Below are 25767 nucleotides of genomic sequence, written 5' to 3'. Positions count from 1 at the left end.
ATGGAATTAATATGAAAAAATGAAAAAATGGAAACAAAGTCTTTGTAAATAGGGAGGGATGGAGGGGTTGAAGGGAGGGCAGGGGAAGGGGGAAAAATAAGAACCAAGAGAGATTATGTAAAGGTGCAAATTTCCAATGATGAATGTCATTATATTGTATACCTAAAATGTACCAATGAAATTATATTAAAAAGGAAAGGATGTACAGCTTCCCTTCAATCTCAAGAATTCTCTGGATTTTAGGGTATTTTGGTTTTGGGGGAGCAGTGTTAATGTAGTTAAGGGTTCACATTTTGAAATTTTATTTCTTAAACATCTTGTTCTATCAACTAGTCTGAGTGGCTTTAACAAAGTAAACATGATTTACTCATAATGCAGCAAGGAAAATAAGAGCCCTAAAACTGTCAGTGTCCTCAGAGGGTAATAACTGGAAATTCATGCAAATACTCAGTACCTGATCAGGCATGGAGCAATTGTTCAGTAGATGTTAGTATCCTTGATTGATGATTATAAACAATCAAACACAACAGCTGGCTGTGGTTGGGAATGCCAGAATGGGTAGAGTTGCTTGTCTTAACCATATTCCTGAGATTTCCATCATCAGCTCTAAGGATGGTCACACATTCTTACCGCTCGCTAGGCAGGAGTGGATTCACATCCAGTGTGCGTGCAGGTCAGCCCAACAAGGGCTATGAAGACAAACCACTTTCTCTTTAATTTGCTTGATTTGGGGTACACACAGTCAAGGGGCAGCCAGTATCACGTTATGATGGGACTTGATGTAGAGACATAATCAAAGTAAGTCCATTTCTAAACACTACAGGGATCTAATTTTTCTTCTCTTTTGTTTCTTTTCTTTCCTTCATTCTTGCTTTTTTTCCTGGTAGATATCAGACAGTTAGAGCTCAGTAACAACTTTATAGTAGATAACACCTATGGCTGCACCCATTTCAAAATTGTCCTTCTTTGAGAGGAAATAATCCACCCATGATTGCAATAAAATATTTTATAAAAAAAGACTAATTAAAAATGATGTGGAAAGACCTTGACAATAAAAACTATAGTACTCCAAAAAAGGAGATGGAAGAGGATATCAGAGAATGCAAATATATCCCTTGTTCCTGGATAGGCAGAACCAATATAATAAAAATGGCCATACTTCCAGTCTTTTATATAGATTTAATGCAATCCCAATAAAAATACCGATAACATTTCTTATGGAATTGGAGAAATCAATCCTAAAATTCATATGGAACCAGGAGAGATCTAGAATAGCAAAAATAATTCTGGGCAACAAGGGCAAAGCAGAAGGCATCACAATCCCGGACTTTAAGTTATACCACAAAGCTACAGTGATAAAAACAGCATGGTATTGACAAAAAAAAATCCAGACTTGTGGATCAGTAGAACAGAACAGAAGATACAAAAACAAATCCAGGCACACTCAGCTGCACTATCTTTGACAAAGGGGCCAAATCCCTTTGCTGGAGGAAAGGCAGCCTCTTTAACAAATGGTGCTGGGAAAACTGGCTTTTCACATGGTTGAACTTAGACCCATACCTCTCACCAGGCACTGAACTGAAATCAAAATGGATCAAAGATCTAAATATCAGAACAGAAACACTTAATCTGCTGGAAGACAAAATAGGTAAAACTCTTGAGGTCATAGATGTAGGCAAACATGAAACAAAACCCTGGTTACACAAGAAATAATATCAAGAATCAACAAAAGGATAACACTAAATTAAAGTCTTTTGCACATCAAAGGAAACCACCAACAGAATGAAGAGACAACCCACAGAATGGGAAAAAATTTTCCAGCTGCTCCTTAGATAAAGGACTAATATCTAGAATATACAAAGAACTCAAAAAAATTTAGCCCCCCAAATTTAAACATGTAATAAAAAATGGATGTCTGAAATGAATAGACACTTCTCAGATGAAGAAATACAGTCAATAAATACATGAAAAAATGTTCATCATTACTGTCCTTTCGAGAAATGCAAATTAAAATTCCATCTCACCCCAGAAAGAATGGCTACCATTAAGAAATCAACCCATAACAAATGCTGGCAAGGCTGTGGAGAAAAGAAACCCTGTCCATTATTGGTGGTAGTGTAAACTGATAATACTACTATGGAAATCAGTTTAAAGATTCTTCCAAAAACTAAAAATAGAAATTGCATTTGGTCCAGCTATTCCCCTTTTAGGTATCTTCCCAAAAGAGTTAAAAGCATACCACAGTGAGGTATGCGTATCCATGTTTATAACAGCAAAATCCATAAAAGCTAAATCATATATATCCATCAACAGATGAATGGATAAAGAAAACATGGTATTTATACACAATAGAGTGCTAGACTGACACAGAGAAGGATACACTTGAATTATTTGTAGGAAAATGGATGTGCCTTGAGATCATAAGGTTAAGTGAAGTAAATCAGATACACAAGCTTAAAGACCACATGGTTTATCTTATATGAAGAACTTAATATATAAATAAAATACAAAAGAAAAGACAAAATAGAAAAAAGAGAAAAAGTGTTGTATTCTGTTTCTGCTGTTGGTTTCTGGTTTCACTTTAATACGGTATGAGAGCTCACTTTGAAGGATTTCCATTTCTTTGGATATGTGAAGGTCTTAACTGCTGCTGTGAACAAGGTCTATGTGGGAGAATGTTTCTCATGATTCTGAGAACACTGTGCACTCTGCAGTTATTGTATGTAGTGTAATACTTCACTTGAGGTAGGACGTTGCTGATTTTAACTCTTCCATTACAGAGTTTTCTACCTTTTTAAGCTGTCAATTACTAAGGGAGGTGTTTTGAAATTTTCAGTAATGTTTGTGGACCCATGATTTTCTCTTCAATTTCATGTATCTGCTTTATGTAGTTAGGTGCTTTGTTTAGTGAAATACATGTTAAGAACTATGAGTTATTGTTAGAGAACTGACTTTTATATCATCATATGATCATTGTAGCCCTTGTTTACTTTGAAGTATAAATCAAACAGTGTCAGATAAATATAGTTTCAGCATGTTTTATTGAATCAATGCTAGACTAATGTATCTGTTTGCATAATTTTCTATTTAATAAGCTTTTAAATTTTTATTTCAATGTATACAAGTTGGTGTTAATAAAGAAAAAATTTTGAAAACACTCTTCTATGAAAAAATAAAGCAAAATTTTATGACACATTAAAGAATAACATTAATTAATACACTGTGTACCATAATCTTAAAAGAATGGCCAAAATGTTAGAGTACAAGCCATAGACAAAAAAGACTCTTACAAAAAAGAAAAAAATAGATAATGCACAAAGCTTTCCTTTCAATGAACCTAGCAATATAAATGAAATGAATTAGCATATATATTGAAATAGTTTTGAAACCATGGAACATGTAATTTGGGAAATTATTCCTATTTCTCTATCTTATTTTTTTCATGTTTTCTTTAACATTTAATAGAAACTAGGTACAATAAATTTTTACTGTATTTGACATAAGATAGCCACTGCAGAAATTTTCGTAGATTAGAAGGAAGATAGACAGTTGAGGAGGGCCCAGTCCTGTGGGATATTTTCTCAGAGCATGAAAGTCAGAGTTCAGTTGGGGAAAAGGGTTCAGACTGCCAGATTAAGTACATGTCAAGAAAAGCTAAAATGCAGGCCTTCGGGTGGATAACCAGATGCTGGGACCACCAATATTTCAAAGGTGCCATTCTTAAACCCTATCTAGTCATCTCTGTGGATCCTTGCCCGTCACTTAGGAAATGCCCTTCCAGAGATGTCTTTCCCATGAGGCAAAGTCTCAAACATAATATGCTTTTATGTTTACCTCATATTTGTTATATTTTTACCTTATGTGTATACTTTTCAATTGATAAATAAAAAGAATTAAAAATGATGTGAACTTTGAAATATTAAACAGCATTATAAACATTGAAAATTCATTATTATAGTAACAGACAAGTATTAAAAAACAGATAGATATCTCAGAAATAAATTGAAATATGTGCTATAACATTATATGTGATGAATTTAGTACTATAAATTAATAGGGAAAATATAAACCCTTCTGCTAATGGTCTCTGAGACCTGAGTTACTGTGGAGAAGAAGAATTAGACAAAGAAATAGATCTGTATTTATATAGTTTTAGGATGGTAAAGACATTTCTGAAACATGACACCAAAACAGAAAATATGAATGAAAAAATATGATGTAACTACTTGAACTTTGCATATGGTAGAAAATCCTACAGTTACAATACAATTATGCACTGGGGCAAAGAGTCACAACTTCTAAAAAGGCATTAAAGTAGTACTTTGAATGTGCGAGTCTAAATCAATGAGGAGCAGGCCCTCATATCATAGATGAATCCCCAAATATTTCCACTTTTCTGGCAAAGATTTTGGTTTGTATAATCTCTCATGCATGTTCTCTCTTTCCCGTCCTCTCGCTCTCTCTCTCTCCCCATATAAAGGGGTGTACAATTTTGATTTTCTTCTGCAGACTTAACTGTATTTTCTTCATTTTGTATACTGCCTATACTTATAATTTTAATAGTCATTTAGATACATAAATTCTTAAAAGGAGGGGGAGGGAAGAGAGAAGGGGAACAGAGAGAGAGGGGAGAGCGAGAGCTTTTCTGACTTCCGCTTCGTGGCCGTATGACCATTAGCAGGTTATTATCCTCCCTATGCCTCAGTTGCCTCATCCGCATGGAGTTAGTAGCACCTCGTAGGTTGTTGCAGAGACTAAACAATATGAAGGGATTAAAACTGCAAGAGCTCAATAATGGTATCAAAACTTGTCTCTGTGTTAGAGGAAAAGGGAAGAGCTAGTATCAGAAAACTCTTATGTTGTGGGCTCGGGTTCAAACCCAGGGCTCTGGGCATGCGAAGCAAGCACTCTACCACCAAGGAGCTCTTGATAAAATTACTTCTTTAAGTGGTCTCTAACTTTAGACTCAAGACATATTGTGAAGTCATCATATCCATTTCTATCTTGTTCCATTGTGCTGTCTGTCACACAATTAGATACAAATGCTCATGGCCACTTTTATGTTTCCTCACAAGTACCCTCACTGTGATGGCACTGGTGGACATGGAACGGACCAGAGCTGGGTCACTGCTCAGAGCCAAGAGTTGTGTGCGCCGACACTGCATAGCTCAATGAATGAATGTCAAGTGCCTTGGTAACTGGGTCTTCCACCCAGCTTTGGATGTGAAATGAGAATCTTGCTTTTGTTCAGTCTCCATTATGATTTTATGAACTTGGAAGTCTTTCTGTTTATCCTTAGGATATTGTTGCCTATGTAGTTTCTCAGGTATTTTATCTAAGATGAGTTAGATTTAATAGAAAATATTTTGAATTTATAAATTTCACAGACCACATCCTCAAACAAAAAGGAACTGGTCGATTCAGTCAGAATAAGTCAAACTCCTGATCTATCAGCTGCACTAAACTATCTTGCTTTTTTGTTACCTTTTAGTGACACAGGCAGCCATACCAGTGTATTCTGTATCTCCCGCTGTTCTCCAAAAAGGGGTTTTAGGTTGTTTTTCTCATTCATGATGAAATTTATCCCCCCAATTTTTTGATGTAATTTGGTATGCCAGAGAAAAAGGGAAAATTTGTGACTAACAAATTTATTTGGATACATCTTTTGCATTTGTCTATCATTTCCAAAGGCAATTTAGAAATGAAAACTTGGGTAATACAACATTGATTGGTGATTTCACTAGGCAAATATGGTAAATTAAGAAACATTTCCAGTTTTGCTTACTTAAGATCAGTTTGTGAATGTGCGCAGTGAACCACACAGTTAAAGTGGAGAATGTTGCTGAATGAGAAAAAAATGTAAAGGAGGTGAAAGTGGGCAGTGGACCAATGCTTGCAGCACCTGTTCAGAGAATCTCTGGCTCCTCTGTGGCCAGCCTGGTGTCTCTAGACCCAGGGCCACCAAAATGACACTGGAGAGCTGTTTGAGGATTTCTAAAGACCTGATAGAATTGTACAAGAGTACCCTATCTTATCAGGAAGAGTTCATTTGTCTCTTACTGCTCAGAAGTCATGAATCAGTTACATGGAATTGAATTCTGAATTGTTCTTATTTTAAAAATAAAATTCTGAAGGGAAAAAAATTAACCTAAGGGAGTTCTGGAGATGGAGAAATTGAGAAAAATAGACACGCATGCTTTGGTGGTTTTTTTTTCAGACAGCGTCTTGCTATGTAGTCCAGGCCGGTCTTGGACTCACTATGTAGCCCAGGTTGGCCTCAAACTCACAGCAATCCTCCTGCCTCCGCCTCCCGAGTGCTGGGATTACAGGCGTATGCCCAGCAACAAGAATGTTTTGATCTTAAGATCTCCGAAACTCAGTTCCTCTGAAGCTCAGAAATTATTATTGATTCAATTCTCAATTCCTGACCTTAAAAATCGGTCAAGCTCCATGGACATTTGTCTCATTTGGTTTTAGATATTTCTCTTATTCTCATTTCACAAGTTAAAAAACTAGAAAGTAACAGAGCTTGAAGTTGCATTCATAAGAATTTGACACCTGATCTTGTACCTTTGACTTTGTTGCTTGTACCTCTGGGTAAGGAGCAGAAATAGAGTAAGGGCCTTAAGAGCAGGATGTAGAAGCGAAAGGAGGGGAGTTAGAAAAAAGGAGAGCTGAAAGACCGATTCCATCAACAGTTTTCACAGGGGTCCTTGGGTCTTGAGGTAGCACCCACTCCCCAAGTTTATGCACTGACCTGGACCCAGATCCTACAAAAAGCCAGAGTTCTTGCCAAAAATTGAAACCGCTGATCTCTTTTCCAAAGGAATTTTCCAAAGGAATTTTCCAAGTGGAAGCAATTGCACTCTTCGATGGGTGGGTTTGGAGCCAAGCTGGCGACTCCTGGCAAGAGAAATGACGGAAGGGGGAGATCTCTTAAATGTGCTAGCGAGAGCAAAGGTGAAAGGGGAAGGACTGATTACTCTGCGGTGCCTGCTCTCTGGTGTCACGGTTGTCATGGAGCCTGCCCCTGCTGATTTCATGCCCCGGTTTGCCATGCATCCATTCCCAACTTCCCTATGGTCCTATCATTATCTCAAGACTGTAACTTCACTGACTTTGGAGTCATTTGAGCTGCAAAGAACAAAGCAATTTTATCGTCTACAACTCTCCATTTCCAGGTGTAGAACCTGAGGTCAGAGATACTGAGGGATTTTCCCAAAATGTCACAGAAAGTTGATGACATAGCTTTGTAACAATATATTACATACACTTCCCTCCTACCAAGCCATTTTCACTTTATATTTCCTCAAAAGCCTGACATGTGTTTGTGAGGTGCACAATCATCACAGTAGTCTGGTCCATCAGTCACGGTGCTGTTTTCTACACACAAGTGAGGAAATCAAGGCATGGAGGAAGATGCAAATACTAATAATTCACAACAAATCACAACGTAGCTTGCTTATGATGGTGGGGTGATGGCTTCCTATGTTTTGGCGTGTATTCTGATTCTGCAACTTGCTGGTTGGGTGATCTTGTGCAAACGACCCTCTCCAAGCTGCAGAATTCTCACCTATGAAACAGGGCTAGTAGCTATACTAAAGCATAGAAAGTAAGAAGTAGGGAGATAGATCTTTCTCAGGGTATGCACTATGCCTTCTATTGATTAGTGGCACATATAATTTACATGCCCTGAATTGGAGATCTTCACAACATATTTTCTGCATTTTGAATCCTTTGTTAAAAGTCATTAATACAAATATCTACCTACGGTCATTCTCACAAAAGTTGTGGCTTTTCTGAGAGGACAGAATGGAGGGAGCTCACCTGTCCTCTGGTTACTGCTATCACAGAGATATTTGGGAGAAGGTCCCATTCTGTTTTTTTTTTCTTTTTTCCCATTCTTGGTTTTATCTCTTCAGCCAAACACATAGGATGAAAATGGTGTATCTGTGTGTGGGGCAACTAGTTAATGATCTAACTTTTGTATTTAGGTTTGGACTTATATGTTCCCTCTGCAAAGATTGAAATAATTTAATCATTTGAATGGAATACCTTCTAATTAAAAATAATATTTCATACATTTAAAAACAGAGCATGGTATTACGAGATACTTACAATGCTAAAATGGTTACATACTTGTGGTGGTTAGGGTTAAGGGTCAATTTCATTGGCTTTGGGGTCCACCCACAGGATGGGTGGATCATGCCTTTGAGTGTGTCTCAGTGAGTAATGGAGATGTGGCCTTGTGTACTACATCCAGTCCCTCACCCCTTAAAAAACTAATAATAACAATAAGAATGTAAATGAGGAAAAGGGATCTAGAGAGGTAGGGAGGGAGGTGGGTGAGGGGGGAAGGAAAAAAAAGAGAATCAAGATGTGTTATGTACATGCACCCACTCCCGAAGATGAACGTAAACATCATGAACTGCAAACATGTACTAAAAAAATAAAAAAACTAATGCTTACCTTTATTTAAAAAGACAAAAGATGCCAAGTAAATAACTTCACATTATACTTCAAAAAACTAGAAAAAGAACAAACTAAATCCAAAGTTAACAGAGGGAGGAAATAATAAAGTTTAGACCAGAAATAAATCAAGTAAATAGAAAACAGAAAAACCACATGAAAATCAATAAAACCAAGAGCTGGTGCTTTGAAAAAATAAAAATATAGCAACAAATCCCCAGTGAGACTAAGGAAAAAAGAGAACACTCAAATAAATCAGAAATAAAAGTGCAAGTGTTACAACAGATGACTCAAATAAAAAAAGCAGTATTGCTCTACTGTGAACAGTTACAGTTTGGAGAAGGAAAAAATTTACCGACAATATCTGTGAAAATTGAGCCAGGAAGAAATAGAAAGCTTGAACAGACCCAATAATAAGTAGAAACTACAATTGTAATTAAAAGCCTTACAACAAATAAATTCCAGGCACAGAATAGTTTCCCACCTGAATTCTACAAAATAGTCAATACAGAATTATCACCAGTACTTCTCAATGTCTTCCAAAGACAATAAGGCTAGAGCTAACATGCTAAACATACACTATCAGGCCAGCGGCTCCTTGAAATCTAAGCCAGGCAAACACACCACAATAGAAAACATTGTATTCTTTTTTTGGTACTGGGGATTGAACTCAGTACCTTGCACTTGCAAGGCAGGTGACAGAACCACTGAGTTAAATCCCCAGCCCACAATTATAGAAAACAAGTCAATATCTTTGTTGAACATTGATGTCAAAATCCCCAGTAAGATATTAGAAAATTAAATTCAACATCACATCCAAAATATCATGCATTGTAACCACGTGAGATTCATTCCCTGCACCATAGGCTAGTTTAGCACATGCAAATTAATCAGTGTGATGCATCGTGTTGTCAGAATGAAAGATAAAAACAATAGAATCATCTCAGTTGATGCAGAAAGAACAACATGCTTTTTGTTTGTTTGTTTGTTCTTTGTTTTTTTTTTTTGGCACCGGGGATCGAACTCAGGACCTTGTGCTTGCAAGGCAGGCTCCTGAACCACTGAGCTAAATCCCTGGCCCTGCAACATGCTTTCTTGATAAAAACTCTTAGGTGTGTGAAAACGACACAGCTAATATCAAAGTCAGTGATGATGACTTGAAAGCTTCTCCACTAAGAGCCAGTACAAAGCAGATACCACACTTACCTCTTCTATTCAAACAATACTGGAAATACTTGCAAGAGCGATCAGACAAGAAAAATAATCAACAAGCATCTGAATTGAAAAGAAAGAAGTGAAATATCTCTATTTGCAGATGCTATGATCCTCTATATTGAAAATGATAAAGATTTTACAAAATGACTCTTAGAACCAATAAGTGAATTCAGTGAAGCTGCAGGGTACAAAATCAACATACAAAACTCAGTAGTATTTTTTTGGTACCAGGGATTGAACTCAGGACCTTGTGCTTGTGAGGCAGGTGCTGGAACCACTGAGCTAAATCCCCGGCCCCAAAAATCCGTGGTATTTTTATACTAAAATAACAGTTTAACCATGGTGGCAAAGTGGTAGCACTCACACATGCCCTTCTGGGCCACCTTAAAATACTGAGTGACAGGCAATAGGAGAAATCTTTTTTTTTTAGTCTGGTAAGAAGTCTGAAAGCATCCTTGGGTTGATGTCTACAGACAACAGGAAGCTGAGAAAAGAGTTACATAGGTGTGTGCAGGTAGGTATCCATGCCAACGAGGATGATGAGACCCAGGTTCCAGGGCAGATCACAGGACCAACCCCTAGGAAGACTGGGAAGAGCTGTAGCTCTCTTTGATCCGAGAGTCGAGGAGGACAGATAGGGCTACAGATAGAAAACTACAGTGGTGTAGCTTTCATCTGCCTTAGAGCCACTCGGTGTCAACTGCCGAGAAATATGTGTGAGAAGAAACTGATTTTATTCCCCAAGAAGGGAAGGGAAAACTCTTCATTCTTTCTTTTTTAAGCCATCATCTGGGTATAGTTGAGAACTTGAATCATCAATGTTGAGTTCATCTGCTTCTTTCAACTTTCAACTGTCACTGAAAAATTTTCTGGGATAAAGATTATTATTTTGCCTTTGGGAACAAAGGACATTAAAAGGGCATCATTTGTATGGTATCTTCTATTGCATTCCAGGTTCTACAAATATACAAGTCTTTGTCAATAGACCAAGTTAGGAAAACATTATCATCTCTCTACATGGTCAAATAGTGTGATTCTGCTCAGGGATGGCTCTGCTAGTCACTCAATGTTTGGAGAAGCTCCTGAATTATGCTTGGCCTCACATACAAATTGAGGATCCAGGATAGGCGCCCATTACAGTCTCTTGAGAATTAATCTATATGTAAAAAATATTGACGGTTCTGCAACTGCCTGTCTGCTTTCATGATGTTGAAGAGATGCCGGAATAGTGTAGCAGAATGATGGTAGAAATTCTATGAAGCAGGTTGCTCATGGATGTAACTGAACTAACTTAGTGACTCTAGGACAGGGATGGTGAAGCTCTAGAGCTTTCAGTGATAACAAATAGCCAGCTGGCACGTGTGCCACAGGTTTGCCGCCCCTGGTCTAGGACAGCTGCTGAGATATTAGAAAAGATGAGGAATGAGTAATTGTGCCCCTTTCTTTATAAGTAACACTTTTCTTTTCTCAAATCAGAGATATTTGTGAGTTACATTGTCTAGATCAATGATTCTTGATCTTTGAGTTGGTACACTTTAAAAAAATCTCTTGGCTGCCTGCTGAGCAAGCACAAGGACCCAAGTTCGATCCCCGGTACCAAAAAAAAAAAATCTCTTGGGAATGGTTGACCCCCTACTCAGGAAACTGCTAAACTCACCACCTTTGAATACAGTTGCATTGAATTCTCCATTACCTGCAAGTCTACCCTTGGTGTCCGAGCTAAAGACATCTTGTACAAATGTGAATGACTTGAACTCATGCATTGAGTTAATATATTAGGCAAATATGTGGAAAGTAGGAAAGGGGCAGAATTTTGGGAAGTTTTCTCTTTTTCACATTGGAACCTGGCCAGGGATGGAAAACACCAAGGGTTCAGGCCAAGTGGTGAGTGACCAAAAGAATATCTTTACCTCAGGCTCTGCATGCTGCCCTCAGGATGCAGCTGCTGTCATGGCCTGTAGGTAGGCCTGGTGTACTGTTAGCAAACCATTAGCATTCTAAAAATTGTCCCCCTTTTTTTTTTTGGTACCAGGGATTGAACTCAGGTCCTTGTGCTTGAGCAGTGGGCAGCAAAACCACTGAGCTAAATCCCTGGCCCTGTCGCTGTATTTCTATTATGCATCTCCGGAACCCCAATTAAATCTTTATTGCAAGTTTTTGCTTTATCTTCCATGTCACTGAAAAGCCCATTCTTTGCATTTCTCTACTGTGTTCTGTTTAATTTTTATAGCTCTCTTGCATACAATGACAAGCCATGGTAACTGGCTGTTTTGCCTCAGATTAGTCATCATTTTTTTTCACTTCTAAAGGTAACATTATTTTCTTTTTCCAATAGTCATTTTTGAGGCCCACGTTGTTTCACCCTACTTTCAGTGGCATACTTTCTTTAAATGCATTATACTTACTTAAATTATCATTAGCTAATAATTTAAACTTAGTTTTGCATGTCTGATTTCTACAGTTTGCTGATATCACTGCCTCTTGTTCAAGATGCCATATTTATTTATGTTTTGAATGAATTCTAAACAGAAGTTCATGTTCTCATGAGCTTCAGGTTCAGGAATCAGTGAAGCTTGTGCTCACTCGAGTGTGTTCTTCCAGAAGTAATTTATATTAATTCTGCCAATTACCTTGGGGCCAGTACCAGTCCAAAATTCTTTAAAATAATTTGACTTGTTTTTATCTGGGGCCTCAACAATATGATAGGATTTATGCTATGTAACTAAAAGGTAGATGTTTCCAGTTAGGAATTATCAGAGGAAATTCTCAATACTTTGTTAAGCTCTAGTACAAAGGCTGTAGAGGTTGTGCATGTCATCGTCCTGTTTTATGGCAAGGTTTTTTTCTATTTTGTCCCTGAGAATGTCATCCTTTGAGCATACTTGTTTCAGTGTCATGGAGTGTCTCTCATCCAACCTCAGACACTTCCTTTCCCTTCCCCTTCAAATGGTGGCTAATTAACACCCAGGGTTTGCATGATCCCTCCTGGGAAAATGCCCATCCTTTACCCTCTTAGGTTTGTGCTTTCTTGCCAATTTCTCTATCTTAAGAAATTTATCTTCTCATTGGCAGAGGAGTGAGAAAAATTTGAATTAGATTCCTGTTTTTTGTGACCACATAACCCACCATGCTCTCAGAAACTTGTCCATGAGCTGAAACTTTTTGTTTGTTTGTTTAAAAGTTTTGTATTGTGTCATACAAACTGTCTTCATATACAACTGCATAAGGGAAAAATGTCTCCCTTCTTCCCAGACATCACAGTAGGGCCCATTTTTGCTAATACATCACAAAGTTAAAACAAATGTCCCCTTCTGAATTCTGAACAGCTAATTCTAGACACTAGCTTTTCAATGTTTTGCTTTGGTGTTTAGTCTAGGCTGGCCTTGAACTCCTGATACTCCTGCCTCAGCCTCCCAGAAGCGAGGATTACAGGAGTGGATCCCCAGGCCCAGCTTGGTTTTTGAATAATCTTGTCTTACAGATCTGGTATGGACACGAATAGTTCCAGTGCCTTTCAACTCCTTCCTGGATGTCTCTCTTTGAAGTGCCAGGTGGTAATTAATTTGAATGCCCTCAGACTGGATAAAGTGGATTAGAGCTCATAAATTGCCTATGCTCAGAATAAAGCTGTGACTTACACGTTGTACCCTGGCACCGTCTAGCAGTCCTCCTCAGCACCATCCAAGGGACTGGTTCATCCAAGGGGCAAACACGTGACAGAGACTGCCCCAAAGTCCCTGCCTGGTGGCTCTATACGCAGTGCACGTTCACTTCTTACAGACCCTTCGGGCTGGCAATGTCCTCTGCTGCCTTGATGACCTTCGAGAATTATACAGTGACACTTCCTCGTTGGGTGCTAATGGCAATTCCCTAGGTCATCGGTAATGAGAAGCTGAGGTGCTGAACGTGAAGGGCCTGAACCAGTTTACACGAGGTGCAATATCACAGTGGAGCCGTGCTGCGTTTCTTTTCTGCCTCCCGCTCCCCGTACTGTGGTTCCTGAGACCCGCGGACTCAGCTCATGGCTCTCACTTCTGGATGGGTTGAGCACCAGAAACAGGGCTGATCCACTACAGAGTGTCTCAGGGTTTCACAAGGGACCACTACTCAGAGCTAAAAATGTTCTAGCGGTCACTTTTCTTTACATCTGGACCCTAGACCACCGATCTATAAACCCCCACAATAACCCTGTCCTCCTGCCTTTAATAGCAGTGGAGAAGAGCAACTTGGGCCGGGGTCTTTTCCAGGGGTGCCACAGCAGGTCGCCTGAGAGTCGAGTGGAGATGAAGCTGCTCCAGTGACACTGCTACTCCAGGGGAGGTGCCGCCCTTGCCCTTCGGTGAGCACAGGCGTAGATCGCAGAGCGCTCGCCACCGAGTTAAAGCTGTTCCTTCCTAGGACTACGGTTTTGCAACACGCACACACAGCCAAGCGGTTTTCTCTTGGTCTGAACTTTGTCAAGGCCACGCAACCCTGAGGTGAACGCTGTAAGGTCCTTCGAAGGCAATCTGCAGGTTACAAACTACACGTGGACATTAAAGCTTCCAGACTGACCCAATGAACTGAAAAGCCACAGGGTTTCTTTTCTTTTTTGGTTTTTTGAGACAGGGTCTCACCATGTTCTTCAGGGTGGCCTTGAACTCGAGGCCACCCTCCTGCCTCAGCCTCCCCAGTGCTGATTACAGACGCACGCCACCTGGCCACTGCTCCCTTGGAACCCTGAGCCTAAGGACTCTGGAGGTCAAGGAGGCACATCTGTAACATATTCAAGCTCCTGGTGTCTCCTCTGTACGGAAGATGCAGTCAGTCAAACGCGGGCCCTAAAAAGCCCTTGCCAGGCCTAACTCCTCTAAGAGCACAGACAGGGAGCACGGGGAAGCAGTCTGCACCGAGTGTGGGTCCTTGCGGACACAGGCCTGCTCACGGCACTGGCTCTCCCAGCTTAGGATTCAGACACGGGTCAGCAAGCCAGTAACGGCTCCCAAGCGTTTGCCTTTGAAGGGAAAGAAAGGCAAATCCTTAAAAAGCCTCCGGGGAGAGCGTCACTGCAGCTCTCACCCGCCTGGGCAAGTGTGCATTTCTCAGCAAAGCAGGCTCCTCCCGCTCACGCCTTGCAAGTCCCCGCCAGCCAGCAGGGCCCCAGTTCCCCTCCCGCTCCAGTCTGCAGGAGCCAGCCCTTCAGCTGCCTGCTAGGCTTGGGTGCTGGTCTTTTCAGCACTGATTTCTCCAGGCACTCTCGTGTCTCCAGGCAGGGCGTGTGGGAAGCAGGAACTGAGGCGGAGGCGGACAGGGCCCCACTGTACACTTGCTCATACACACAGGGCCGCATGCTCTCCTGTGCGAACGACTGCCGTGGATTAATATCAGCAACGTGACCCCAACAGTGGCAGATCAAGTGCTAATGTGACAACTGCAAAGCAAACAGAGCTCCGCTGGTTAATAAACAGGGATCAACTAAGAAACAGTTTAAATACCTCATCACTGGAAACCCTCCGGAGCCGCGTGCCCCTTGTCAGGTACTTTTAGGATAACGGTCATTAGCAGGAGAATGAGCAGGCCCCACAGTCACTTCTGCAGGTTACTGCGGGCGCCCTGAACAAGCTCTGCAGCACGCAGGGAAGCGGGCTCCTCCTCAAGTCACTGAATCCTCCTTCTTCCAGAATGGGGACTTAGCCTCTTCCAGACGCTGCTTCTGGGTTTAGAGTTTTTCTCCATGGCCAGTACTGCCTCCTTTTCTTTCCTACGGATTTCCCGGACAAGCATGGAAAACATCGTCAGTGTAGTGGCGGTATGCAGCGGAAGTCTGGAAAAAGGGACCGCTGGCTTCTCGGGCTAGCCCTTCTTCCTTGGTGACTTGTCTTAGCTGTCTCCAGTCGGACTTGTTTCCCACGAGAACCACAGCCGTGTCATCCGGGCGCCGAACTCGGTAAGTAAGCGGTTTCAACTCCCAAACTTGACGGAAGCTCCGGCGGTCCGGTCCGTGGCAGAGTAGCGGATGAAGAACCGTTCTCCTGCCGTCAGGTAGTGATCCCGCCCGGCTGTGAACTCTGCCTGTTCAGCTGTGTCCAAGATGTCCAGACTGGCAGGCTCGTCCATACGGATCCGGGTTTTGGAAGCACCTTCAATGGTGGGGTCGTGGCCTTCCGGGAACCGACTGCTGACGAGCTGCGTGGTCATAGCGCTCTTTCCCACGCCTGCGCCGGCGCCCAGCGACACCAGTTTGTACTCATGGGACAGCGCGGTCGGCAGGAAGCGCCTGGGGGCAGCGCCGCCAGAGGCGAGGAGCGAAGCCCAGGATCCCCACCGACCGACTTGGACGCCCTGGCCATAAGCTGAAACTTTATGGAAGTATTTGTTATTTAAGCTTATGAATGACCAGTTCTTCTAAAAATGCTGTTTCTTGATTTTCTTATACTCTCTCCATCTCTCCAGGAGCTGGGATACCATCTTCCACTGTCAGTAGATTTCAGAACGCTAGGTTCTTTGGTCTGTGGACCCCAGAGCTGGTGCCATTGGCCTCCAGGACCTGGAGCCTCTGTCCTCAGACTGATGGTGACACCTTTGTCTTGCCTGGGTCTGAGGCTATGGACTTGGGCACCCATGCTCCTGGCTTCCCTGACTGCAGCTCACAGTCATTGTGGCACAGGATTTCTCAGCTTCTCCGGCCACATGAGCCAAATCCCCTCCTGGATCCCCTCTCGTTATGGATGGGTCTCATTCTTTCTCCATATCCTATTGGTTTTGTCTATCTGGAGAGCCCTGACTAACGTGGATCATCCCAGGAAGAAAACATTCCCAGAAGCTGGTTTGGGGGCCTGCGCGTACCCCGTCTTTAGAGCCCGGGTCTCACTGACGTGGACACAGCAGGTGCTTTCCCGAGTCAGGTGACGCTTTCAGGTGGTGGTGAAATGGGTTCCTCACGTGTGGCTGACTTTTGGGACCTGAAAGGCTTATCAGGACATCACGTTCCAGGCAGTCACCCTGGAGGGCAGCAAGCTGGCTTGTCCTACCAGCAAGGGCCTGCAGGCCAGGAGACCCTTGTTGGAGGTCATGGCCCGCAGAAAGAGGACATCTCAACTAGCCTGTCTCCTGGTTGGTTTCCCTTCAAATGAACATTACCTTTGGTTCTTGCCAAACTTTCCAGTGAAATCTTGGTGATTATATTACAGACCTAATATCAGCAATCTCTACGGGATAAAGTGAGTGAAAAAGTAGAAGAGGAAGAAATGATGAGAGATTTTCTAAAATTAGGGCAGCAATCCAGAAGCTGATTTCTGATTGTGACTGCAATGACAACCTGGAGTGACCTATAGAACACACAGCATTTACTGGGACTCATCAGAGATAATTTCCCAGTCTGTTGGGAGGAGAATGTGAGAAAATTTGGTTTTATAGAGTCATGAGGGGTGAGAGTGGGCTGTTAAATTTAGACACTGCCATCAGAAGAAATTGTATCTCTCAGCTGATGAAACTGAGACGTCTAAGTTCTGTTTATAATATTTAAATTTTTAAAATTTGGTTATGAAATTAAATGCTAAACAAGAATGATACTGTTAAGTGAACTATGATATGACCATAAAATAGTGTATTATGCAGTCTCTAAAATTATGCTAATGAGGCATTTATAAATTACTTGGAATATGTCCATGGTATGTTAATAAGGAAAGAAAATAGTTCAAACTTGTGAAAGTATTTCCTACCAAAACAGGTAGAAAAGTAATCATGGTAGCATTTGCTCATTACTAAGAAAATTATTATTTTTTTTCTAAGAAAATTATAGTAACACTGTATTCCAAGAACTTCATGATGAGTAACTTGACCTTAACTATGAAAGCCAAACTGAAGATGTCTTGATAACTCTAAAGATCATTTCCACTTCCAGTTTGAAAAGAAAACTTGGAACTTGATTGGGTTAGGCTTTACACACAAGAGAGTATCCTGGGCTAGACACTGGGCTAGGGGACTCGACCATTGTACCAGAGTCTGTTGCCCAGGCTACTATATTAAGTCAATGTGAATAGAATGCTTAGAACAGTGTTTTCATACAGAAAGCATTATGTGAATGATGGGTCTTAATTAAATCACAAGGGGCCCATGTAAGGATTCAAAAGGACCTGCTGAGAAGGTTCCTGCTTGCTTACCTCATTCAATACTCTTGAGAATAATTAATGGAAAACGTTGTTGTCTGCCAATTGCTTCTTCCTTCTCCTCATTGGACCCAAAGGACGCATTTCAGAGAATGCCTGGCTGGAAGCACATCTTCTGAAGGAGTTTTCTGCTCTGCTGAGGACTAGGGCATGGCTGAGACACAAAACCAAGACAAGCCGGTGCTATGGCCATGCTCCCGGATGTTACCCAGAGAACTGTGAGAAATATATTTGTAAGTAACGTTGGCAGGGGCACAAGAATGCTCATAACATGACTGGGTCTCTGACTGATGCATTTAAACGAGGTTCTACAAAAGTGAGAGAAACTCACAAAACAACCAGTCAATTTAGAATAGCAAGAATAGAAGAGAATATAGAAAGATATTTTCTTTTGACATACATTACAGACTTGGAAATATAGAAAAATAAACTGACTTTTATGTCCAACCAGAAAAGGTAAAAATTAAAGGGATTGTAATAAAAAAGACAACAAGAACAGAATCAAAGATATTAGCAAAACCTCTAAATGTTTAAAGGTGATGCTCAATTAATCTTTTCAATTCAACCATACAGTCCACAGAAGACAAATTTTGGGAGCTAGAGTAGGATTCTCTTAAAGAATCATGATTGGCTTGAGGTATCTGTAGAGCTAGAGCTATATACACCCATGTATAAGGAGAGGTGGGAATCTGTGAAAGAATTGTAAATCTGGCTATTAACACAGGAGATGACTTTAATAAATAGAAGAAAGCAATATTAACCTGAACAAAGAGGCCTTTCACTATTTAAGACTTAAAAGAATTCTTGGCCAGCAATCTTCACAGGTAGGAGGCAGACTCAAATAGCTGTTCTAACTCCTAAGGAAGAGATAGATTTTTTTTCTTTAGGTGTAGCCAAGGAGGATAAATGTTCAAGAAAGGATGTGCAGAATACAGAAGTGTCATGGAAAATGATAAGACTGTGGAGAATGAAAATGGTCCCTAATCACAGTAATCCACATTTCCAGTGTGTAGGTTCTTCAGAGATCTTCCTGACGGGCTTGGAATTGCTGAACCACTGAGCGCTACACATCTTCAGGTTTTTTTCCACTTTCTCAAGAGGATTTTTATTGTCATTATCCAATCTACGTTCTACCTTTGAACATTGGGCACATCTTTTAGTTCACAAGTGTCCAAGTGAAGAAGATGCAGATAGGTATTATGAGATGGCCAGAAAATCCTCAACGATCCTGAATCCTGACCGTACGTCTGTGTCTGGGAAGAGTTTGGATTCCCTCCTTTATAGAGGTCATCTAGGAAGAGGAAGAAACCAGATATTGTGTGACTAGAAGGATCGATGGCAATAAGTTGTATTACTGTTCCTCTACTCTTCTGTGAATTGGAATTGCACTCTGAGAGTGCTCAAAATCATTTTACATCAACGATGAGCAGGAGAGGCATGCTACGTTTATAGGTAGAAGCCGTAAGAAACAGTTTATCATTTGCTATGTGTGTTCAAGTCCATTAAACTGTGTTTCTCCAAAACTAACACCATAATCAATGGTGAAAAGTTGAAGGCTTTTCCTCTGGGGTAAAAAACAAACAAGGAAACCTATTCTCACCAGAAGCGTACCTGTACAATTCACAATTCACATCCTTGCAGGCTGGGGTCCAGCCCGGCGGTGGAATGCTTGCCTCCCATGTGTGAGGTCAAGGTTCAATCCCTTGAATTGACAGCAACAATGCAGCACTGGGAGTCCTGACCAGAACAGTCATGGCCTTATATTTAGAAACCCTAATGGGGCTGGGGATTTAGCTCAGTGTTTTAGCCTCCTGTAGCACAAGCGCAAGGACCCGAGTTCGATCCCCAGTACCAAAAAAAAAAAAAAAAAGAAACCCATAAGACTCCACCAAAGAATAGTTTGAACCTGTAAATTCATTCAGAAAAGCTGTAGGTTACAAAATCAACATAAAAATCAGTAACATTTCTATACATTAGCAGTACATAATTTGAAAAAGATAATAAAACTAATTTGCAATAGCACTGAAAACATTCCTAAGAGCAAACCAAGGAGATGTAAGACTTGTATACTGAGCTGTAAAATATTGATGAAAGAAATAGAAAGTGAAACAAATAAATGGGAAGATACCCTATGTCCATGTATTGGAAGGACTGATAGTGTGAAAATGTCCATCCTACCTGTAGTAAGCTACAGATTCTATGTAATCCTCATCCCAATCCCATGTCATTCTTCACAGTAATAGAAAAAACCCTCGAATACATATGGTACCGCAAAATACTCTAGATAGCCAAAGTAACCTTGAACAATGAAGAAAGAAAGAAAAAAAATGTTAAAATCTGGAAAGATCTCCCATGTTCATGAGTTGGAAGAATTAATATTTTAAAATGTCCATGCTATACAATGTGGTCTACAGATTCAGTGCAATTTACATCAAAATACCAATAACATTCTTCACAGAAATAGAAAAAGCAATTCTAAAATTCATATGAAATCACAAGAAGACCCTAAATAGCCAAGCAATGTTGAGCAAAGAAAGCAAAGCTGGGGACATCCTAATACTTAATTTTAAGATGTAGAACCATATTCATCAAAACAACATGGTTTTGGCCTAGAAACAAGCATAGAGACCACTGAACAGAATAGAGGACCCAGAAATAAATCCACACATCTACCCCGAATTGATTCTCTCTACAGAGGTGCCAGAGACATAGACAGCCTCTTCCACAAACAGTGCTGGGAAAACTGTATGTCCATGGCCGTAAAGAAAAATGAAATACTGTCATTTCCAGTAAAATGGAGGGTACCAGGCGACAGTGAACAAGGCCAGTTCCAGAAAGGCTAACACTTCATGTTCTCTCTTCTATGTGGGAACTAAAAAGCTTATATTAATCTGCTATAATGATTGCCACAGCCTGGGAAATGGCACAGGATGGGGAGTTAGGGGAGTTTGGATAACAGGTATAAAAACAGAAGGGATAAGTTCTTGTCCTCTATAGCAGTGAAGTGACTATAGATCATAATAACCTATTATTTATTTTATAAGGATCTAGAAGAGGGATCTCAAAGACTATAAACCTAAAGAAATGACAAGAAATGAGAATGCTAATTACTCTGATTTCATCAATGCATACTGTAGGCGTGTGCTGAACTATCACACCGGACTCCATTAGTACATATAATTACTAGATATCATTAGTAGCTTCTCTTTCATGCCCTAAATTTTCCAGTTTGGATAATAAATGACAATAATTACCCTGAAAGATCCAGATCTTGTGATTCTAAGAGTCTGGAAAGGAATATTGGAACTTGATTCATTGGTTGAGGGGCTCATAGTAGTATGGAGAAATAAATCAACTGGGAACACTCACTTTTACACGTCACTTTTGAGCATATTCACTGAAAATAGTGCTTTCTGAATTGCCTTTTTTCTCTTCACGCTGGACTGTGGAAAAATCTCTTTTGCAGCAGAGGCTGGAAGGATTCATGGCCAAAGTCCAGTGCCTAGGAGAGGCTGAATGCAGTTGCTGTGAAGCTTGTGGCTTCTCATTTCTGAGACAACTCTGCCCTGTCAGGGTACAAGAGCCCTGTCCAGGGAAAGGATTGTGTCTCCCAGATATAGTAGTCAGGGGATGTTTTCTGTTTCATTCTTTAAATTTTTCAATTTACAAGTTTTTCACAAGTTGAAAGATTGCTTCAAAACTACTAGAAAGATTTCCCCAAATGACACCATTTCATATAATGCTTACTATGTGCATGGCAGGTACTTTACTAATTTAATGTAAAGTAAACACTATTAGGTGTGCTCTACTATCCTTATTTTTTCAGACAGAATAACTGGTATAAAATGTTACATAACTTTCCAGGATCATATAGCTCATAGGCATTCGAGCCACAGTCCCACAACAGCTGTGTGGCATCTAAATTCTTACTCACTAAATTGTACAAAGGGAATATAATTTCATTAATAGCATCCTAAAATTTATTTAGTCTCCTTTTTTTTCAAAGGTTTACAGATGATTTTATACGTTTTTGTTCTCATAAAAGCCTGATGGGTTAATTCTGAAATGTTTCATTATCCTGTTTAGATGTGGGAGAATTGACACTCAGGTCCACTATAGTCAGGATAGTTTCCCTAAGGCCTGGGGATTTAGCTCATTGGCGCTGTGCGTGCCTCAAAAGTGCAAGGTCCTGAGTTCGATCCCCAGTACAAAAAAAAAAGTTTCTCTAAAGCAGCTCAGTACTCCTCTTGGTTATGTATTTTGTGTGGACTGAAGGTACTCTCTTTCCACAGAAACTAGGATAGCTTCTGACTTAGAGATTTGCTCTCTTGTTCCCCTGCAGCTTGTAGGACCACCAGTGCAGTGACTGGGGATAGGAACAGTGCAACAGTTACAACATTCAGGCTCTTGGGCCTCTCTGAGTTTCCAAAGCTCTTCTCAATATTCCTGGGGGTCTACCTCACGACAGTCTCCTGGAATGCGGGCCTCATTGCCATCATCAGGGTGGAAGCCCACCTCCACACCCCCACGTACATCTTCCTCAGCAACCTGTCCTTCCTGGACATCTGCTAGGTTTCCACTATCACCCTCAAGATGCTCTCAGACTTCTTCCAGAAGCTTAAGTCCATCTCCTTTGTGGGGTGCACAGCACAGTACTTCTTCTCTAGCCTGGGCCTGATGGAGTGCTGTCTTTTGGCAGCCATGGCTTATGACCGCTGCGCTGCCATTTGTGACCCTGTGCTCTGCCCAGCCATCATGTCCTCTGAGCAGATGGTGGCTGGATGTTGCACAATGGGATTCTTTGGCTCAGTCATCCATCTGTGTGCCTTGCTGCGTCTGCATTTCTGTGGGCCAAACGTCATCAACCATTTCTTCTGTGACTTGCCCCAGCTGCTGATCTTATCCTGCTCTGACACCTTTTTCCTCCAAGTCATGACCTCTGTGCTCACAGTGATCTTTGGCCTCCTGTCCGTCTTGGTTGTCACGGTCTCCTGTGGTTGCATCACCTCTGCCCAAGGCAGATCTGAAGCCTTCAAGAGCTGTGCTTCTCTCTCGACAGCGGTAAGCCTTCTCTTTGGCTCAGGAATCCTTGTTTATATGTATCCTAACTCTGGAGATTCCCTGAGCCAAAAGAAGTTGGCATCAGTCTTATACACTGTTATGATTCCCACATTAAATCCATTGGTCTACAGTCTAAGGAACAAGGAAATCCAAGATGCCCTAAACAGATGGAAGAAGAGATTCTTCTCCAGCCATTTTTAATTTTACAGTGTATTTCAGATATGCCATTGTTATACACTTCTAAGATAAGCCCAGGACTGGCACAAAGCCAGGCAAACATACGAGAAATATTTGGAAACTCAGTATATAGTTGTGACCAAATAAACCAATAGACCAAGGAATCCACAAATATTTTTGTGCCTGTAGAAATGTGATGCTTCACCTTGAATGTTCACTCACTACCTAGCATGTCAGAAGAAAGAAAAGAAGAAAGTGAGAGAAAAAGAGAAAGGAAAAGTAAGAAATTATTTTTAAAAGGCTCTCCCATTATCCTTTTTAATAATGATTTTTTTCTTTCTTCTTTTGATATATATATTTCAAAATTTATTTTTAACTTAGACATAAAAACAGAAAATTATACATATTAATGGGTACCATATAATGTCTAAATAAATGCATGCATTGCATGATATTTTAATCAGGTTAAACATATCTCCTCAAGCATTTAATTTTTCAACCAAGTTCTCATATTTAACTTATTCATTCACCTCTTGAAATTATGGATACATTTCTTCACTTACAGACTTGTGCAAAGCAGAAGTAGCCGTACTGGAAAAAAGGTTTTCTACCTTCACAAAGAAAGTTATTGTAATAAGAATGCTCAATGTTTTTACCATAGTTAAGTATTGGTTGACCAGTTGGCCAGGTAGACATTCCTAGACAATTCTTTGTATCCCTGTTGCTTAGAGTCATTTTTGTTTTTTCATTTTTTCTGTATCATATTGGATATTGGCTGTCTGTCCATGTGGTGATCTAGTCCCTGATTTTGGGAACTCCAGCAATGTTTTCATGTTCAATAGAATAGATCTCTAGTAGAAAGTAGTTTTTCTAATAATTAAATTGGAATTGGCTAGTAGAATTACTTATAAGGAATTGACTCCAGAAACACAAGATAGTCTTGATTTGACCATTTCCCTTATAAGCTTTGTTGGAATTGCTACAAGACCTAGGGAAATACTGAAGAATTGAGGTTAAAAATACCAACCAAGGAAAGGATGCTGGGACAGAGAGCACACTTCTGTTATTTATCTTGTGAAAGTATTCTGATTTTCACAATTTTAGGCTGTCAGAAATTGTGGAAATTTCTAAGATATTACTTCGATAAAAGGCATTTTACATTCTCCCCACCTCCTTTCTATTTAGATGGGAAAATTCTAAATCCCAATGTGTATCAAGTGGTAAGGATTTAAAGCAATCTTTCTGGACAACTGTAGGCAGGGCACATGATAGGTCCTGCCTTTAGTGTTCTGTGTCCTTGGAATGGAATCCAATGTGAAGGGGGTTGCAAGTGAAAAAGAAAGTTCTCTTGGGAGGAGAACAGCTGGTTGACAGTTATTGAATAGAGTTTTGTCAAGGGAAATTCCAGATGGAGTTGTAAGTCTAGATTTTATCTTTGGTCTTTTTCAATACTAACATCTGTTAGTCTTCTTGTTCAGTCCTCCCTTTGCTGCAGCCTGAAATCTAGCATTAGTGTGGCATTCGTAGCTGGCATTTGTCCTCTAAATGCTATTTATTTTGCCTGATTGGATGCTCAATGTTCTTATGAGTCAAGGCATAACCAGCAGGAATGCTTCACTGTGTAAAATGCAAAATATCCTTAGCTATGAAAAACCTACTCCCAGAAGAGCAATGTGGCCCTTAAATCAGAGAGCTTCTTCCAAGAGGACTAGAGCCTATTTTATTCTGATCCTCGTCTGCAGGATATGGATACATAAGAGGCACATTCCTGTGCACGACTTCACACGAAGGACAAATATTCAGGGATTAATGACTTGGTCATGACAGAGGCTGCTCATAAATTAAAGAAAACTCCTGGACAAGATTATTTTTTTCTCTTTTTTCTAACTGATTGCGATTAATATCTTCCCCCCACTTTTTGCATTCTCATCATTAAATTTTATTTTTGTCAGAATATGTTTGCAGTACACAGTTTCTATTCCTTGCAAGGAGTTGGTGCATGTACTAATACATCTTCATTCCTTTTTATTGTTGTTGTTCTTTTATTGGTACATTTTAGGTATACGATTCATTTACATTTATCATTGGGTGTTTGTACCTGAATATGATGCATCTTGGTTCTTATTTTTTCCCCATTACCTGTGCATCCTTCACCCCTTCCACCCTTCCCTATTTACATAGATTTCATTTCCATTTTTTTTTCTTTTCTCATAGTTTTTCCTTTCCCTCTTTTCCTTTCCCCTTCCCCTCCCTTCACTCCTTCATCTTTGGACCTTTTTTCCTATTTCAAATTATCAATTATTCCTTTTAATCATTTTAACCCTTGTTTACACTATCAGTTTCTCATACTAGAGAAACTATTTGGTATTTACACATGTGTGTCCTATTTATTTCACTTAAGAGTATGGCCTCCATATGCATCCATTTAGCTATAAATGACTCTAGTTTCTCATTCTTTATGGCTGAATAGTACTCCATTTTATAAAAAAACCACATCTTCTTTATCCAGTTTCCAGTTGATGGGCATCCCCTATATTGTTGAAAAAACACTTAGTCAAAATAACATAGTGCTTAAGTAACTGTTTCAGAATATAACAATAACTTTGTATTTGTTTCACAATGCATAAAATATTGCTGCCTTGAAATCATGAGTAATGAATAAAGCACATTTCAACTACAAACATGTACCAGCAAAAAT

At 40.2% G+C, this 25767-nt stretch overlaps 2 pseudogenes; one reads left to right on the top strand and one right to left on the bottom strand.

The window, feature by feature from the left end:
- Nucleotides 1-15166: 15166 nt before the first annotated feature.
- LOC101708426 (GTP-binding protein Rit1 pseudogene) lies at nt 15167-15876 on the bottom strand (annotated as a pseudogene).
- A 5703-nt stretch (nt 15877-21579) lies between these two features.
- On the top strand, nt 21580-23093 carry LOC101720422 (olfactory receptor 5AN6-like; annotated as a pseudogene).
- Nucleotides 23094-25767: the final 2674 nt, after the last annotated feature.

The sequence above is a fragment of the Heterocephalus glaber genome, unplaced genomic scaffold (genome assembly GCF_053883595.1).
Source record: "Heterocephalus glaber isolate CG9 unplaced genomic scaffold, H.glaber_assembly_v1.0 deba00001805, whole genome shotgun sequence".
Classification (NCBI taxonomy): domain Eukaryota; kingdom Metazoa; phylum Chordata; class Mammalia; order Rodentia; family Bathyergidae; genus Heterocephalus; species Heterocephalus glaber.
The sequence above is the reverse complement of the archived record's forward strand: the minus strand, read 5'-3'. Positions and strand labels throughout refer to the sequence as shown.